Here is a 17,635-nt window from a genome sequence, read left to right as displayed (position 1 = left end):
CTCTAAATGAAGCATATTCTAAAACCGTAGGGGGGCTAAGCAGTAAGTTTTAGAGACAGAAAGCAAAGTCACTGGAACTCTGGGTTAGGCAGTGTTTGGATGGAGACGTCGAAATGCACATAACACTCGGAGAAGTTTTGTGAACCTCATCTCGCTGTGAATAGAATGCATTTCCGCTTTGAGTGATACTGAAATTAAGATGATGCCACACACACACAGACGATGACATCGTATTTAATAAACACGTCAGGGAAAGATTTGATACAAAAAAAGAAGAAATTCTTGCAAACAGAAGATGAGGTGACTCAATAAAAATAGATCAGTTATTTGGATACTGGTTTTGTCAGCTAATATACACGGCCGCCAATATGCATATGAAAAGACGCTCCCAGGAAATTTGTCATCCAGGAATATTTGCAGGAAATCCACAATTAAGCCAATGCATAGTACAGGGGCGAGGGTCTGAAAGGCTAGTCCTCACCAACGCGTGTAAGAACACAGAACACGCAAGCGTCTAGCAAGTCTTGTGCCTGTACACACGGTTTCCCCCAACTCAACGCCCTCAGATCTGTTGACTCCTCAAGCAAGTCCGAGGGTAGAAAACATAGGGCCATTTTCCTCCCAGCCTCTGAACTCAGAAACCTTATGAAGGATAGAAAGAGCCAGAAAGACCTGTGGGGTTTTACCTGGTGACCTTCGAGACGGGGACACTCTGCTGTCAGAAGTCAGGGCTGGGGCAGCGAGGAGGGGCAGAGCCGGGAATGGTGTTCAGGGGACACAGGGAGAGTCTTTAGCGGTGGAGTAAATATCCTCGTCCTTCACGGTGGGGGGGAAGAACATGACCACACCATCCTCCAACCTTACTGAGCGCCGGACTTCAAAGAACACCGTTATATTTGAATTACAATTCAGTACCCCCCACAAATAATAAGGCAACATGAAAGCAAAACTGGGGGCCCTAAATGGCACCCCTGCCTTGGGTCACAAAAGCTGTCACCAGGCACCGGCGGCTTGTGCCTGTCACCCCAGCAAAGATCCAGGGGGTCGGTGGTTCAAGGCCAGCCGGGGGGTGGGGGAAAAGTTGGCGAGCCATCACGTCGACAGAAAAACCTGAACACGCCAGGCAAGGTCCCGGAAGTGTGGGATTCCTGCCGCCACTCCAGGGCACACCGTGTGTGGACGAGGGATCGTTCAGGCCGGGGCCTGATAGGCCATCTAGCTACCATCTAGCTACATGATGGCCCTCAGGTTGCTCGGAGAAGATCTGTACGTTTTTAAAAATGGCCCCCTTGGCATCTGCGGCCGTACAGAAGCTTGAACGCCAGCTGGAGTCACTCACACTGACAGCGAGAAGAACAGGCAAGGAGAACGTGGGCCAGGAACCTCTGACACCTCTTAAAACCACATTCTTGGGTGGATGTTATTAGGTCATATTTTTGTTTCGCCTCTTGACTGAGAATCCCACTTCCCGAAACTAAAACGAACAAATGTGGACATGTATTAGTATTTATAGGTAATAATTTTTGCAAGGGCTGAAAAAATTCTTAACAGTATTTCAAAACTGACTGGGAGTGAAATTGTGAATAACAATACACATCCCTCTCATTAAAGGCCTGCAAAGATATAAGATACCATGGAAACGTGGTATCAGTCTATTCTTAAACTGCAGAACATCAGCACACAGAGTGGAATTGGACCAAGTCAAAGACATAACAACTACAAATACATCCAAGAGGCACGTAGGCTGCTATACGGTGGCTGCTCTAAGGCTGCCGCCATTGTGGATGTATCTTTGTATTTCACGTATTTTTGGTGAGGTATTACTTTTGCAGGAAAGAAACGTATTTCCGAAAAGTCTTCTGCAAGCCCGGTTTTGTTTCCAAATCCGGAGGAGCTAAGATCCGGGGTTAGTAAGGTCACGCTCTGGGATGATGTCGCCACTCTTACGCCAGCCCAAGGCCAGGCAGACAGAAGCTTCCAGAAGTCCTGACCAACCAACGCTGAATCTCACGCCGCGAGCTGAACACCTCTTGGCACGAAATTAAAAAGAAAGGCAACGTTTTGTTCCGATGCCATGAATTACAGCCAGGGAGAGCTTCACATGTTAGTAAGGACCTCGGAACAGTTGGCAGCAGAAATCACAGCTTTTCCCGGTGACGATGGAAAGATGACCAGAACCCGCCTCAGCCACGGTAAATACCTTCTCCCTCCTCCCGCTGGCCTGTGCCGGTCCCAGCCGCCCGCCCGAGGCCTTCCCCAGCTGTAGGGCTCTCTTCAAGGAGGAGGAAATAATAATAATAATATAATAATAATAATAATAGTTTTCTGTGTCAAAGAAAGGAAGGTCGACTTGGAGCATGCTCAGAGACCCGCAGCCTGCACCCTCCCCTCCCAGGACCTCCCCTCCCCCTCCCCCCTCTCCCACCCCCCCCCACCTTCACCAGCCACCCCCCAAGTGACACACTGATGTCTAATGAAGTCCGAACTCTTTTGGGGCTATCATTTCAGTCAACTTCCAATTATATATATATATATATATTTTTTTTTTTTTCTAGTTGATACCAAGTAAACATTCTAACAGAAACCTCCCCAGGAATGGGAGAACCGGTCACTCGTGATGCATCGCCCAAAGCTACATGGCTGCGTTTAGAATGAACAACCCTGTTAAAGCCAAACACTGTCATTCGCCCATTCGTAAACATCAGAGACAGCGTTCGTTTCGGGGCTTCTCTAGAAGGCTGATGGTCGAAATTGGACAGACTCAAAAAAGATGTGTTGTCCGTACAGAGGATTTTTGGGATGTTAATTTGGTCTCTCTACGGAACGCTATGAGCTTCCAACACTGAGAAAATAGCTGGTGGTTTGGATCGTGAAGCCCGCGCGGTGGCAGAGGCACTGTTCACCACGGCTCTGAGTCCTTACGCTGCGCCCGGTAGTTGAAACATTTCACACGTGCTATCACTCCCCAGCGTCTTGATGCGAACACCGGACAAGTCGACTGGTGGGCCTGGTTGGGGATGTCTCCTAAGAGCGGGAGCCCAAATCCGGGCTTGGATCCACGCCCGTGACCCCTGCTAAACCAAAGTCTCTCTCGTCCAAATGGACGGCGAAATAAGCCACCATGATACGGGCACATCAGGACGGAACCCTATCTGGGCCGAGTGTCCGGCGCGTTCCTCTGCTGGCTGGTGCACCTCTGCCCGCGGCCTGCGTTGGGATTCCACACTTGGTGTCGCTCGGAGGTGCCTCACTGGCTGGCTGCTGTCGTTAGCCCCTGTGATCTTCCCTGTTGGACTCCTGTGTCCCTCCAACCCGCTCACCCCTGCCCTCCACGAGACAGCTCTCAGCAGAGGCCGGACCAGCGACCGTGCCATTCCCCTGGCTCTGGTCCTTGTGTCTCCGGCTCCGGCCCCCCCGGCCTTCAGCTGCCCTTTGGGGTCACGACATTCTGGCTGGAGAGGCTCTGCTTTCCTGGTTTGTATTTTCGGTTGCATGCATTCACTTGGGGGGGGGGGGCTATAGTATGACGGATCTTCAAACCGGGTCAAACACCCGTCAGTTCAGCATCAGAGTTCCCTCAATGGATTCATCAGGCGGAACACGCAAGCTTCGCGTACGGAAGTCCCGAGCAATTGTGTGTGGTTGGCGCCACATGAAACCCTCAGGAAGGCAGAGTGCACCGCATTCCCCCGGGGTGGGCCGCGCGGTGAGCGCCTTCCGGGAGCTGGGAGGAGGGAAGCGGCGGAGGATATACAGCAGGAGGGGCCGCGTGTGGAATTTGAGGGGAAAAGGGTGGAAAAGTGCGGCCGTGGGGCTCATGGGGCACCGGTGAGCGTGAACCACGCAGGCCGTGGGTGGGGACGGGAGGGATCGGACAGAAGACACAGCACAAGAGGACACGTACTCGTGACTCACCCATGTAATGGCAGACCCGCGGTTGCCACCCGGTAGCAACAACACAGCAAAGTTAACAACAATAAGTGAAGCCCATGGCGCGGCCCAGCGGCAATGGAGAACCTCACGAGGCGTGTCGCCGAGGTCCCAAGTGCTGATCTGAACGGGGCGGGCCGGGTGTAAGGAGTCACTCGGAAAACAGTTGGAATGGAATTTTTAAATCGGTTTAAACTCTCAGCGCTGGTGGGAGAAAGATGCACAATTTCACGCCCGTCTCTGCTTCGGGGGGCACGCAAATATTTGAAGTATGCAGTCGGCAAATACGATTTATATAAATCTCAGCGCCACGGATTCCCGGGGAAAGATGATAGCATGTCTAAGATGTTAATGAATCTGCTGAACTCCCAGTAGAACTTGGCTCCCATTTTGGGTGTTTCACTGAATTATAAATAGGCTGTGTCTTCAAAGGAGCTGGCTTTTCCGTATCTCGGAAAAGAAGGCATCTTCAAACAATCCGGAGAATGCTCTGCCTTCCAGCAGTTCCATTTTGCAGCAGCAGCAGCAGCAGGTATGAATTCCTGGGATATCTGGTGTTCCTCCTTTGCTTCCGGCGTCGGTCGGAAGTCTTTCTCCTCCTGTCTGGCAGTATTAAATCAGTGATGCCTGTCACACTAGAACTTGCAGCCTGCCGACAAACAATGGATGGCGTGTGTGAGCCAGCCGCGCGGATTTCTTTCCGTTCATTATGACGCGTCCTATCCGTTTTCTCGGAGAGGAAAAGTACAGAAAAGTCCCGAGCGTGCGCGTCAGCGCTTTTGATGACCGTGATTTTTTTTCGTGGCTGTTTAAAAGTCCCAAGTGCGTGATATTCGTAAGCAAAAGAAGGAGTGGGGGGGATTACAGAAAACCACTCCTGTCTCCCCACCCCCCACCCCCGTTTTCGGAGCGGGTTGGAAAGCAGGGGTGATCCCTCTGGACAAAGAGACTCAATCCCGGCGTCTCCTGCAGCCAAATCTCCAAAGCGGCCGCCCGGTCTCCACCGCCCGCCATGCATTCTTACACAGATGATTTTTTTTTTTCTTTTTGCTTAAATATAGGATCACAAACGCACAGCTGCAGAGGGAGGGCAAAACAGCCCTGGATTGTACACAATCTGGGAGGGAGCCTTCCTTCCTTTTTTAATGTCTGGGGCGTTGTCACTCGGCCATGTGGATGGAGCTGTTGTTGGCAACCTGCCCCCTACACACACACTCAACTCACACTCACACACACACACACGCTCACACACTCACACACTCACACACGCTCACACATGCTCACACACGCTCACACTCACACACACACACACACACGCTCACACACACACTCACACACACACACTCACACACGCTCACACACACACTCACACACGCTCACACACACACTCACACAGCGCCAGGAATGGCAGCACCTGGGAGCCGTTCCCAGAGAGGCAGACGCAGACACAGTGTGGGGCAGCTGCTCTCCTCCCAAAGCCGTGACTGAGGCAAGCCAGGGTGGCGTTGAAGACACCGTCCGAGGGGCACCCCCCCGCCCGGCTTTGGGGAGCCGAAGGAGCACCTCCAACAGCCCCTCGGGAGCAAAACTTGGGAAAGCATTTCAGGGGTCGGTGACGTCTTTGAGAGAGGGTGGAACCACAAAGACTCGGAGAACTCAAGTGATTAAACCCACGGAGCAGGGAGCCGAACTCCGGGAGGGAGGCTGGGAGCCGGGACCAGAGAGCCTTGCGGTGCTGGGCCTCACTGCGTGTGGAGGGTGCGCGGTGGACGTGGCGTTCTGGAGGAACCCCGCCCCATCTGAGCGATTCCCCCCCACTCACTGGGACGCGAAGGCCCAGGGGGGACTCACAATGAAGGACACGGTTGAACTCGGCCACTGGGAGCCGATTAGAAGCTGTAAAGCAAACTCGTGTCCTAGTGAGTTTGCTTTTGGGAAGAAATGGCACCGGCATTGTGGAAAATTAACTAAAGAAGAGGGCAAAACTCAGGGGGGCCTGTGAGGAGGCTCAGAGACGGTTCAGTCTGGGAGTCTGGGAGGGAAGGGGGAGCCGGGGCCAGAGGATGGTCCGTCCGGGGCTGCCAGGCAGAGGCCTGGGCGGCAGAAGGTTCCACAGACCCAGATGCATGGCCACTGAGGTGGACCCGGGCTTTCCCCAAATACTCTGAGCGCATCAGCCCTGACATATAAAAAGTACTCAGTGACTTTCAGGTAACAAGCGCTGTGCTAGGTTTGGGAGGATGGAAGGCATAGACTAAATATATCCAAGGCAGAGTTGTCTAGACACCTCCTTCCCGGCCCAATGACAAAGACTTAAGAGACATCTCCCCTTTCTCCACCCCCCCCCCCCCAGTGCCACACTTGAGGTTTTGATGCTAAGAGGGTTTGATGCTCATATATACAAGGACGCCCCCAACTGCAGAGCCAGGGCCGGGGCCGATCTCCCAATGGCTTAGAGGATTCATTCAGCAGCTGCTGGGTGATTTTTCTGACAGCCAGCAGATACTCTCTGAATCCTTAATTGACTGAAGACCATTAATCCAGGACTCTGCTGTCACCTCAAGATGGGGGCTGTATTTCCCGGATGTGGACCAGCCTAAGAGCGTTCCTCAGACCCGCAGGTGGGGGAGAGCGAGGTGCACACAGCCCCTCGGAGCGGGGTTCCCTGACAGCAGCACCTCTGGTGCTCGGCGCTAAGTTCCCAAGTCAGCGTAGGCCGCGGCACGTTGAAATGTTAGTTTCAAATAATAGTTATCGAGGGCTAACTTCCCAGGAAACAGCCACCCGGAGAGCAAAACCATCGTCCGAATGCTGAAGTCAGGGCGTCATTTTGATAGAGCCCCACACACGCAGTTAATGGACAGCCGCATGTCAACAGGGTCCGTTTGGCAGGAGACACTGTCATTGTGTCCAGGGTCTAACCCTCCAGAAAGATACACGCTGCCACTTTAGTTTCTGTGGTGTGACTCCAGGGGTTTCAACTTTCACATCAATCGAGAGTTTCGCGAACGGAGCAGAGGGGAGGAGGGTGGCCGAGGTAGACAGAGGGAAGGTTCCAGTGACGGACTTCGCCTCATTCCCAACATGACGGAAGAGAAGCAGCTGCAGGCTCTGCTGTGGGAAAGGGGGCCGGACCCCACCGGACCCCACTGGACCCTGTCTACAAGCGTGAGGAGCCATGGCTCTCCTATCGAGGGGATCCCACCGTATCTAACAGTGACTGAAGTTACAAAGCACGCATCTGGATGGCTGCCTGGAAGAGCAGCAGGACGGATCTTCCGGTCTGACTGCTTTCCTTGCCTAACACCCTTCCACACCCTGGGAGGATGCTAATCTTCCAGGACATCCTATTTTAAAACGACCACTGGGATCCACAGGCCGGCGGCGGTCGCGTTCTGGAGACCCGTGCGTACGTGCACGGCGTGGCACAATGGAGAAACCGCAAGCGGGCCTTTCCGTGGCAAGCTCTGTATCCAGACGTGCTCGGTGGGGCTCTAGCGGCTCAGGCCTGTAAATCCTAGCTACGGGAGAGGCTGAGGAAAACGGTTCACAGCCAGCCTAGGCAGGAGAGTCCATGAGACTCTGGCCTCCAGTGAACCGGCAAAAAGCCATAAGGATAGTCTTGGCTCCAGTGGCGAGCATGCCAGCTTTGAGAGAAAAAAAAGCCAGGAGGAGACAACCCCCAGGCCCAGATTCAAGTCCTGGTGCTGGCGTGCGCCGTACAACACGCCCAGACACGCCCAAATGATAAACAGTCAGCAGAGCATTTCTAGACCCGCGACTGTGGCGGAATCCAGGTTTGGGGTCATTACGAAGCCCAGCTTTCCCCTCTCTGCCTTTCCAGCCTTCTGCGTCTGTGCACACGGAGCACACAGACACGCTGAGCTCACGGGCACGCTTCCCCGGCTCAGCGATGGGTCGGCCGAGTGTGAATCAGCTTGTGATCTGCTGGATACCCCCCCCTCCCCAGCCCCCCATGCACATGAATCCCCCCCATACACACCAAGGTGAACAGGCCCCCGGGGACACAGCTATATGACCATCTCGTCATTGGCTAAGAAGTACAATGACTTCAAAGCAACCATGATGTTATGAAAACAAGAGATGAAAGGGAGTTGTGCTCGTCCAGCAGGCTACTCAACCGTCCAGCGGACATGATTTTCTAACAGCTCTGCGGCATTAAGGTTCTGCTGCACACCCTCTATCCACGATCGACAGGCCGAGGAGGGGACTCTCCTGCCCGCTTCCCTCTTACTCACCCCTCTGTCTGTTGAAAAACAAAACCATCCAAATAGATGCAAAACTAACAGACCTCATGGAGGTGGGTGAATTTCACCTACGCTTGGGTTTGTGTCAGCGCTGCTTATTTAAAATCTGCCCTGGCCGCCATTGTCTGTCTGTCTGTCTGTCTGTCTGTCTCTGTGTCACTATCTCTGTCTCTCCCTCCTCTCCCTCCATTTCTCTTTCCCTCCTCCCCCCCTCCACACACAGGCACACACACACACACACGCACATGCACATGCACACGCACATGCACAGAAAATTTTCAATGATGAATAAGTAAGCCAAGCTCTCCACTGAGAGCAGCAAATCCCCCGGCTGAAAGATGTCCCCAGCTTCCAGGAGGAGATGAACGCAGTTCTTCTCTTCCCACAGGCCCGCCCCGAGAGAACGTTTATCATCTTCGATTCAAACAGGCTGCTGCTGCTGCGGTGCTCGCTCTACAACCTGGGTCTCACGGAACAGAACCTTGGAGGAGGCGGCAAACCCGCCGGCGGTTGGAGGGCACACCGCAGGCCAGGTGCCGGGTCCGGTGGGTACCAGTGCACACTAACATGCCCACTCTCCCACTGCACAATAGCCAAGGGTGGTCAGAGGGTCACCCACGAGGCTCTGGCACGCCGGGCCTGGGTCACATCCCAGGAACGAGAGCCATACCCAGCCCTGCACACGCCTAAGGGTTTCTCCTGGGTCATCTTATCCATAGCCTCCTCCCTCCCTCCCTCCCTTCCTCCCTCCCTCCCTCCCTCTGCTCCTCCAGTTTAACCTGTACCCAGTCTACCAGTCCTCCAGGCCATGCACCTGCAGCAGAACCCAGTTCTACCCACTCCCTCTGTGCTTCTGTCTTATTTGTAGGTCATTTTGATATCACCACCACACACTTATTGTGCATTATTTGGTTAACTAATAGTTTCTCGGGTCTGGCTATGGATTCACGTTGCTTCCACTATAAAGTACGCACACAGCAAATGAGATGTGGGGAAGTGGACGAAACGGAGCAGTCCCGTATTCGCGAGCTATTGCAAAATCAGCTCTGTTTTCTTTTCCTCTTCTGCTTCTAGCTGAGACCCAGCCAGGAAAATTTATGGTGCATGTTTCCCGGGGAGACATAATCCTCCCTGACATTGTCGATACCGGGAGCCCTGCCCAGGGAGCGAGATTCAATATTAATTATTATTACTTATTGAGCATTGATTGTGTACTTTGGATTATCCAAAACACAGGAGACAAGACCTCTGCCCTGAAGGAATACGAGAGCTTAAATCAGTAAGACAGAATAGTTTGGCCAATTCATGGACTGCAGAGTCCAAGATAAACTGTGTAACTGTCCTGGTTAGCTAGCCATTTGCCAGAGTGAACTCTGCTCCAACTTCTACCCATCCGATTAGAGAGCTTTTAACATGTCTCTACCTCCCGCATGTAGGCACCTTCTAAAGTGAGATGATCATAAACAGGCTGAACAGGTGAACCCTGATGACGGTATGGGTCTTCCTCTGTTCCTTGACGTTCCCTGGATGAAGGCTAAGCAGTTCATATGCATTATTTAATTTAAAAAGTGTAATTTGGTGCGAGAGTCTATAATAGTAAGAATGTATCGGCGGTATAAGGTGGCAGGTGAAGGAATAAAGTAGAATCCATTTTTAAGGAAAAAATATTCATGTGTTTATGGGTATATTTTACATGAAAAGAAAATTTCCCCATCCACCCAAGACCCTAACAAGGAGAGTGAGTTGCTAAATTCCCCCCCCCCCCCCCGCCCCAGCTATAGAGGTTAACAGAAACCTGGATGTTTTCCTCTAAGTATTGGAAAGTCTAAGGACCAAGGTGATCGGCAGGGCCGAGGTATCAGGAATAGGCCTGTGATAAATGCATTTATAAGGTGACCCGGCCCAATCTCTGGGACTCACTGACAGGAGAAGATGGCATCCACTGTCACTGTGATTTGCTGTGCTGCATGGCTGACCTCCGTCAGCTGGGCTAGAATGACGGAGCGTCCTGAGCCATTACCAACAGCACGGATGGAGGCTGACGGCCACAAAGAACACTGAGAGCAGAGACGAGGCGGAAATGCACGATGCGTCTCTGAAGATGGGTGGCGTGTCAGAGAGCAGGATGTGGAGAGCGCCATGCATGCTGGGTGGAGAGCGCCATGCATGCTAATTCTCTGATGAGGGAGGTCCCCTGAGAGGCAAGAGGACTGCTCTTACATGGCCAGCAGTCAGCCAGCCAAGATTATGAAGAATGCGTTGGCTTCTTCTCCACAACAGAATATTCAGCTAATGTGATTAGAGGCCGGACCTTAGAGGTCAGCTCTGAGAGGTCGGGTCTGAGCCGTTATCTGCAGCGATAGAGAGCGTTTCAGACCCAAGATCCAGGTGTGAGTTGTTTTTGCAAATAAATCTGTCTACATCTTAGAAAGAATCCAGCGTTGTAGACTTCACTTTGGGATACGGGACTCTACTTGGCCACGAGGCTCGGTGAAAGTTAAGCAAAGCACGCTATGCTGTGTAGGTCGCTGCGATTTGCGTGTGTCCGTCACGGGATGGTACGCCAGAAGCCTGGTGGTGCCAGGAGTGTGCGGTGGTGGTGTTCGCACACCGTGTTCTGCAGGTCCTCAGACGAGAGGAGCCCCATGACTGGAGGACCGGTGGCCTCATGCGAAGAGACCTGCGGGACTCACGCACACAGCCTGTCCGCGTGTCCGTCTACGGTCCTGACTGTGGTCCCACTGCGAGTGCCCGGTACAGCGTGCGGGCCAGTTCTTACGAGTCACGACTCCACATTACACTTGCTAGCGATGCCAGGCTCTTCTGAACACGCCCAAGACTCACCGGAAGACGATCGATACGTCATTTTTTATTCCGTTTTTAAAAGGGCGATGACAAAATGGTGAGACAAAGGACAAAAAAGGAACCAATATAACAGCGATCCTCACAAGACACGCTGTTGGAAATGACCTGTACAACTTGGGGGGGATGGAAGCGGGGAGTTTTTAAGGGAATGGATGCTTAACTAAATGGCTTTTTACCGTGGAAGGATGCTGAGTTTTAGGGGTATCGCCAACGTGACTGGCCATTGTTCTCTCATGCGGGGTCCAGCCTAAACCCAAAATGTCCCCAAAATCAACGGGGACGTCTGGACGTTAGCTGAGCTGAGCTTTCCCCTTCCCACAGCCTGTGTGCTTCTGAGACGCTCTCTCTCCTTCCCAACCCGGTCTGATATGCAGAGCAACCTCTGGCAGATCTAATCTAGACTCTGCGACATGATCTTCTACAGGTCAAAGATGAGCTTGAGCTACGTGTAAGTTTTAAATGCATATACCTTCTATGCATATGCATAAATTGGGGTAGAGAAGATCATCAGGATGTCTATATTAAATTCTATCCGTAAATGCACATATAAGCTACAGGATATACATGTGTGTGAACACATGTATACTCATGCAAAGTTGGAGAGGATGGAGGTTGATACGAAACTTCACGCTTACTGCTGTCCCTTCTGTCTAGATGGTCATTTGGAGCTGGGGCACAAAAGAATCGTGTGAAATGGCCACGTGCACAGATTAATTTTGTGTGCCTCTTACGTAACTGAATAGACGTTCTGTGCTTCAAATTCTGTGTTTGGGAGTCTCATCTGCACATACGTTTCCCTCCCATTTTCTATAATTGTTGTCAGGGAATATTTGGACCCTTGCACATATAGCCATATGGAAAGAAGTTGTTATTTGGGATAGCATCATTACTTCCACATCTCAGCACACTTTTAAGTCCCAAGTGCAAACATTAGTCTTCATTAACAGAAGCTGCTCAAGAACGTGACATCAAGGCATCTCAGAGACAACCTCTGAGCCTACAGAAGATTCTAAGGTTGCAAGAATCGCTCTTCTTTTTAAGTTGGATAAAACCAAGTTTTGGTTCATGGTCTCTTGGTCTCACATTTGTTTGAGGTTCTAGGGAAATGGGAAGCAGATTGACGTTCAATAAACTGACTGACTAAAATTGTAGCTGTCCACACAGAATTGAAGACTGACTAATGGGTTACTCAAGTCCTGACAGTTTACTCCTGATGGATTAGAAGCCTGACACCCTTTATCGTTTACTCTAGGGAAACAGAAACCTAAACATTCCTTTACTTCTCTACTTTGAACCTTTATTTCACTTTCTAAACATTCCTGCTTTCATCCTGCATGCATCAGCTCTGGAAAATCTGAAAGGCAAGCTCATCAGGAGAATTAAAATGCAGTTGCTGCATATTCGTCTAATGGCATTGTCGGGTCTCATTAATAATAGGGACATATCATCTGCAATCAATCAGCTATTCATTGATAGAAACAGCAAGGTTGTCTTCATCTTTAAAATTGCCATTTAGTTAGGATGAAAGTCTTCCTGCATGGGTTATAATTGTTTTACAGACTCTTTTAAAATGACTGTCATTTTTTGTTTTTTTTTTTAGCTGAGTTCATTCCTGTCATGTCTTTGTAATGTTAACAAAATCAGATTAAACGGAGCGACTGAGTTTGGCTGATTTATTTACTAATAAAGTGCTTTTTATTTTCTAGGAACTTTGGTAAAAATAGTCTGGGTATAGAGATGTTCTATATACATATCTTCAGATATATATGACTATATATATATGAATTAAAATGAACCACTTTGGTAGTAACACTAACATGGGCAGGTAAATATTCTGAAATGAGGTGAATTGCCTTTGACCCCCTAAAACCCATCTCTAAACCAGTGTCTCTACAGAGTTCACCTGCTGTCCTGCTCAGATGGTCCAGAAATATTGATCTAAGAAGCACTTTGCCTATATTTCGGAGAAGAAAATCATGTTTCAAAAATAAAGTGGAGACCGATATTATTGGAATATTGAGGAAACGCAAGCACATTATTAGTCTATTAGTATGCACATGATATTAGTATACAGTGAGCATGATCCACTAGTACCTAAAACGATGTTTGGTCTTCTGCTGCTTTTATTCAGGTATATTTTCCCTGAAGTCTGTAGCTGATTTTAAACACATTTTCATGCGATGCCGATAAAAGGCACATAAATCTAGCCTCTCAGCCTCTTCTGTGTGACTGTGCACGCAGTACACCAGCCACATGACCGGGCCCTTCCGGGCCCTTCCGGGCCCTTCCATCCTCTCTTCACCCTCCCAGGTAGCGTCTTCCAATGGTCGAGTCCCAGATCTGACGCACAGACGTTTTTTTCTGCCTCACAAAGGACAGGACCTGTCATTAGATTGTTTTAAATTCAAGCATACTGTGGCGTAAATCAGAAGTTGTCTCTATCTAATGCATACGTTGAAGGACTCGGGTTTATATCCGTCGAAGCTGTCTAACGCCGACGGTCACAGCATTAATCATGTCTACCCGTTGGCCTGCTCCTCGGCCCGAGATCTCTGAGCCAGAGTCGGCTTAGCTGCTCTTTGATAAACATTGCCAAATAGGTTCCTGGAATAACTTACCCAACTTATATTTCACTCATTTGTGGATAGGAATTGCAGCTCTTCCACGGTCTTGGTGCTTTCTGCATGTTTAATCTCGGCCGATCTCGTGGTTTGGGGAGTATGGTGATGCTGTCTGCACTTCTGCAAGGACTCATGAAGGCGAGGGGCCTTACGTGTGTTTATTTGCTATGCTGATCAGTGTTGCAGGGGTCTGAGCAGATGCCAGGCTGGTCCAGCTGCTGATGGACACGGGGCTCCCGCTGTCCTTTTTAGGAGACCAACTGCATTGGTGGAACTGAGCCTCCTCACCACCAGAAATGCCACGCCAGCCATTCACAGTCTTCCATGGCTCCCCGGGCCCATGCCTGGTCTCAAACCCTTATGACGAAAGTAGACCGGGCCGGCCAAGGGGCACGGGGTAGGGGCGGGGGAGCGGGAATAGAGTGATGTGTGGCGTGGCCCAGGAAAACCACGCCAGGACATCTGTCGTTTTTCCTTTTGTGGAGAACATGCTGAAAAATGCAAACCAAGGAAGAAACAGGGGCCCATGGTACACGGGACGATGGACACAGAGATGTCTAAAGGCCATGTAGAATACTGTTCTGTGGGCCACGTAGACTACTCCCCCCCTTCACCGCAGACACCAGGGACCAGTGCGTCCCCCCCACGGTGTGCTAAACCTAACGGAAATGAAACAGGACGTAGGCCGGTGGCCATCTTAGTTCATAGTTCCTACGCTATGTGGAGCGCAGGGGTCTGTGCGCACGTGTGTGTGTGTGTGCGCACGTGTGTGTGCACGTGTGTGTGTGTGTGCATGTGTGTGTGTGAGTGTATGTTTGTGACCACATTAACCTTGCTCATAAGAGGATTATATTCTGTATTTGTTAGGCAAATCATCTTTGATCTGATGTTAAATACAGATGAGCTTATCGCGTTCCCCAGATTAAAATGTACCTAAGGAAGAGTAAATTCACGAAGGACACACGCACACACAGAGAAGAGAGATAATTGGGCCCCAGTTGTTTGGTAAGGGCCAGAGGGAGAGCCCCTCCAGCCTGTCCTGACCCCCTGGTGCCCCAAGCTGCTGGACCGGGGAGGGGGAGGCTCATCTGCCGAGCACCGGGTGGTGGCGGCGGCGGCCTCTCTGCTGGACAGTTTATGGAAAGCAAAGTTAAAGGAACATGAGCCTCGTCCTCGGGACGGGGATCGTTGATGGTCTCTTCCTCCTCCCAAGGGGAGGGGTGTCTACCGACATTCTGAACCAGACCGTCTCCCACCCCTCATCCCGGCCTGACCCCACATGCTAATTTATTTATTTATTTTGTCTGTTGTGGGGCCTGAACTCTGGGCCTGGGCGCTGTCCCTCAGCTCTTCAGCTCAAGGCGAGCCCTCTACCACTTGAGCCACAGCGCCACTTCCGGCTTTTTCTGCTTCTGTGGTGCTGAGGAATCGAACCCAGGGCCTCATGCATGCAAGGCGAGCGCTCTACCCCTGAGCCGCCTTCCCAGCCCTCATGCTAATTTAGTTAGTCTCCCTTTTCAGACTTAAAAAAAGATGAGGGAGGACAGAGAAAATCATCAGGTGGGATCAAGGTCAGGTCACGGGCAGCCCTTACTGGCTTATTATCTGTTTCCTACTGAGTCTCTACCCGGGGGTAGGGTTATGATGGTGGTTTGGCGCTATAAAAGTCATGATTCTGTGAATATTGTCAGTCCCTAAGAGGCATCCATCAAGAAGTTATGCTTTCTCCGCAAATTTTAATAGCCATGCTTGTTTCTACCTCTCTTCCTCTTAATTTAGTCTTCCCCCAAAGACCGCAATCAAGCAAGCAACCGCGTCTGGGCTGCTCGATGCGGTGAGGGCGTCTGGGAAGAGCTGTAGATCCACGGCAGGGTCGAGGCACAAGTCCAGGCTCCCTGAATTAATTTCCCCAGCTATGAAATTCAAATGAGTTTGTTCATCTGGATGCCACGTAGGAGGCTGGGGAGTGGAATGCGCACACAGAGCTTGGGGGCGGGCTGGCGGGGGGGGGGGGGGGTACTGACGGCACTGAGCAGGCGGGACAGGCCCATGGCTCCGGATCGGGACGGAGCTCATCAGAGCGCTCCGGACTGGAAAAGAGAGCAGCTGAGACCTGGGTGATTTAAAGAGGGAGAGACCAGAAACAACGACAGCGATAAAGGTCTCCAGAACGGTATTCTCCGCGTCCCTGTACATGGCTAGCGGTGAGTGATTTATTTAATATATAGGACCAAGTGGTGCTCTGTGCCAACGCGACCCAAGATGGTTCGGTGCCCTGATGATTTAAAAAGAGCAGACTCATCTCCTCTCTGTGAGCCCGAACAGAGCTCGGGGGCTCCCGCGATCCGCTGAGGGTGAGCACGGACCCCCAGGTCCAGCCGGGCTACGCCAGCTCGGATGTAACGGGCCAGCCCGAGCACAAGACCAGAGAGTGGCTTCAGATGGAGAATTGCACACTTGTCATCCTTGGGCTGCTAGGTACACGGCCAAAAGTGTGGTCACCGGGCAGCTGCACCCGTTTGGCTGCGGTACGCACTGGGGTCGACACATTTCACACACACACACACACACACACACACATACACACACACACACACACACACACACACACACACACACACGGCAAGGAAAATACATCTAGTGGGTAGATCAGCATTCAGTGAGATTAGCATGCTGTGATAAACACTCAACGTCCCCAAGCAAAACCACAGAAACACCAACCCCCACTCCGTGCTGGGCCGTGATGCTCGAACCTTACTTTCCTTTGGTGGGAGGGGACTGAGATGTTGAGCCGTGGCTTTGAGCCAGGCAGGTGCTCTACTGCTCAAGTCACGCCTTCAGCCCTTTGCACTCTGCCCTTCCCCCTGTACCCCTCCAGTCAATCCTGGACTAGGGTCCTGCTACTTAAACCTCAAGCCCCGGCTATGGAGACAGGTGCGATCACCGCTCCCAGCTTTCCCTGTTGAGATGGACTCTCGTGAACTTCCTCTGTGCCTGGGCTGGCCGGGGACCTCGTTCATCTCTAGCTCAGACCTGTGTGCAGCCGGGGGACAGGCGCACACCACCATCCCCAGCTCTCACTGACACTCGACCTTGTAAACCTTCTTCCCAGCTGGCCTGAAACTCTCCTCCCAATCCCTGCGGGGTCCCCAGAGTGAGCCGTCGGTACTAAGAGCCCGGGAATGACCCTTCTGACTCCAACCCTGCACCGATCGCCTTGCGTGCGTCCTGCGTGAACCTGGGTGCTCACTTTATTCACTCAGGCTCATCATCTTTTCTATGGGAAGAAGCCGCCGGTCTGGTACGACAAACCAACCCCTTCCCCAAGCAAGCCTGCAATGTAAATTTAGTGTTAGTCTTCAACGAAAGAGGATTAGACCTCTGTTACTGTTTTCTGTGTGTCCTTTCCCTTTCTATCACTGCTACTATAACCGTCGGTTCCATTACCACGGAATACAATGATCAGGGTATAGAAGGGCAAAAGAGTATAATTAAAACAGACATCTTGCCAAGTCATCCCCAATGGCATAACTCTTCGCAGCTCTCCAGTACTTCTTTAATAAGGTGTATGAAGATTAATGACAAAAATAACTCTTCTCCTCTCATAAAGCAAAAAGCAGTGCTTTCTATAGGAGGATGGAAGGAGAAATCAAAACTATATGGCATACAATTTTCATGAGAAGCTGAAAGACACTGGCTATTGATCAGACATTACAAATTCATGTTAAGACCTCCAATGTCCTTAGACAACCTCTTTCCCAGTCCTTATTTGATCGTTCTGCAGATACGCATGTACAAAAGTAACTATCAGGCTGGGAAGGTGGCTCAGTGTTAGAGCGCTCGCCTAGCATGCATGAAGCCCTGGGTTCCATTCCTCAGTACCACAGACAACAGAAAAAGCCAGAAGTGGCACTGTTGCTCAAGCGGTAGAGCGCTAGCCTTGAGCAAAAG

The sequence above is a fragment of the Dipodomys spectabilis genome, unplaced genomic scaffold (assembly GCF_019054845.1).
Source record: "Dipodomys spectabilis isolate Male_0828 unplaced genomic scaffold, ASM1905484v1 ptg000714l, whole genome shotgun sequence".
Classification (NCBI taxonomy): Eukaryota; Metazoa; Chordata; class Mammalia; order Rodentia; family Heteromyidae; genus Dipodomys; species Dipodomys spectabilis.
The sequence above is the reverse complement of the archived record's forward strand: the minus strand, read 5'-3'. Positions refer to the sequence as shown.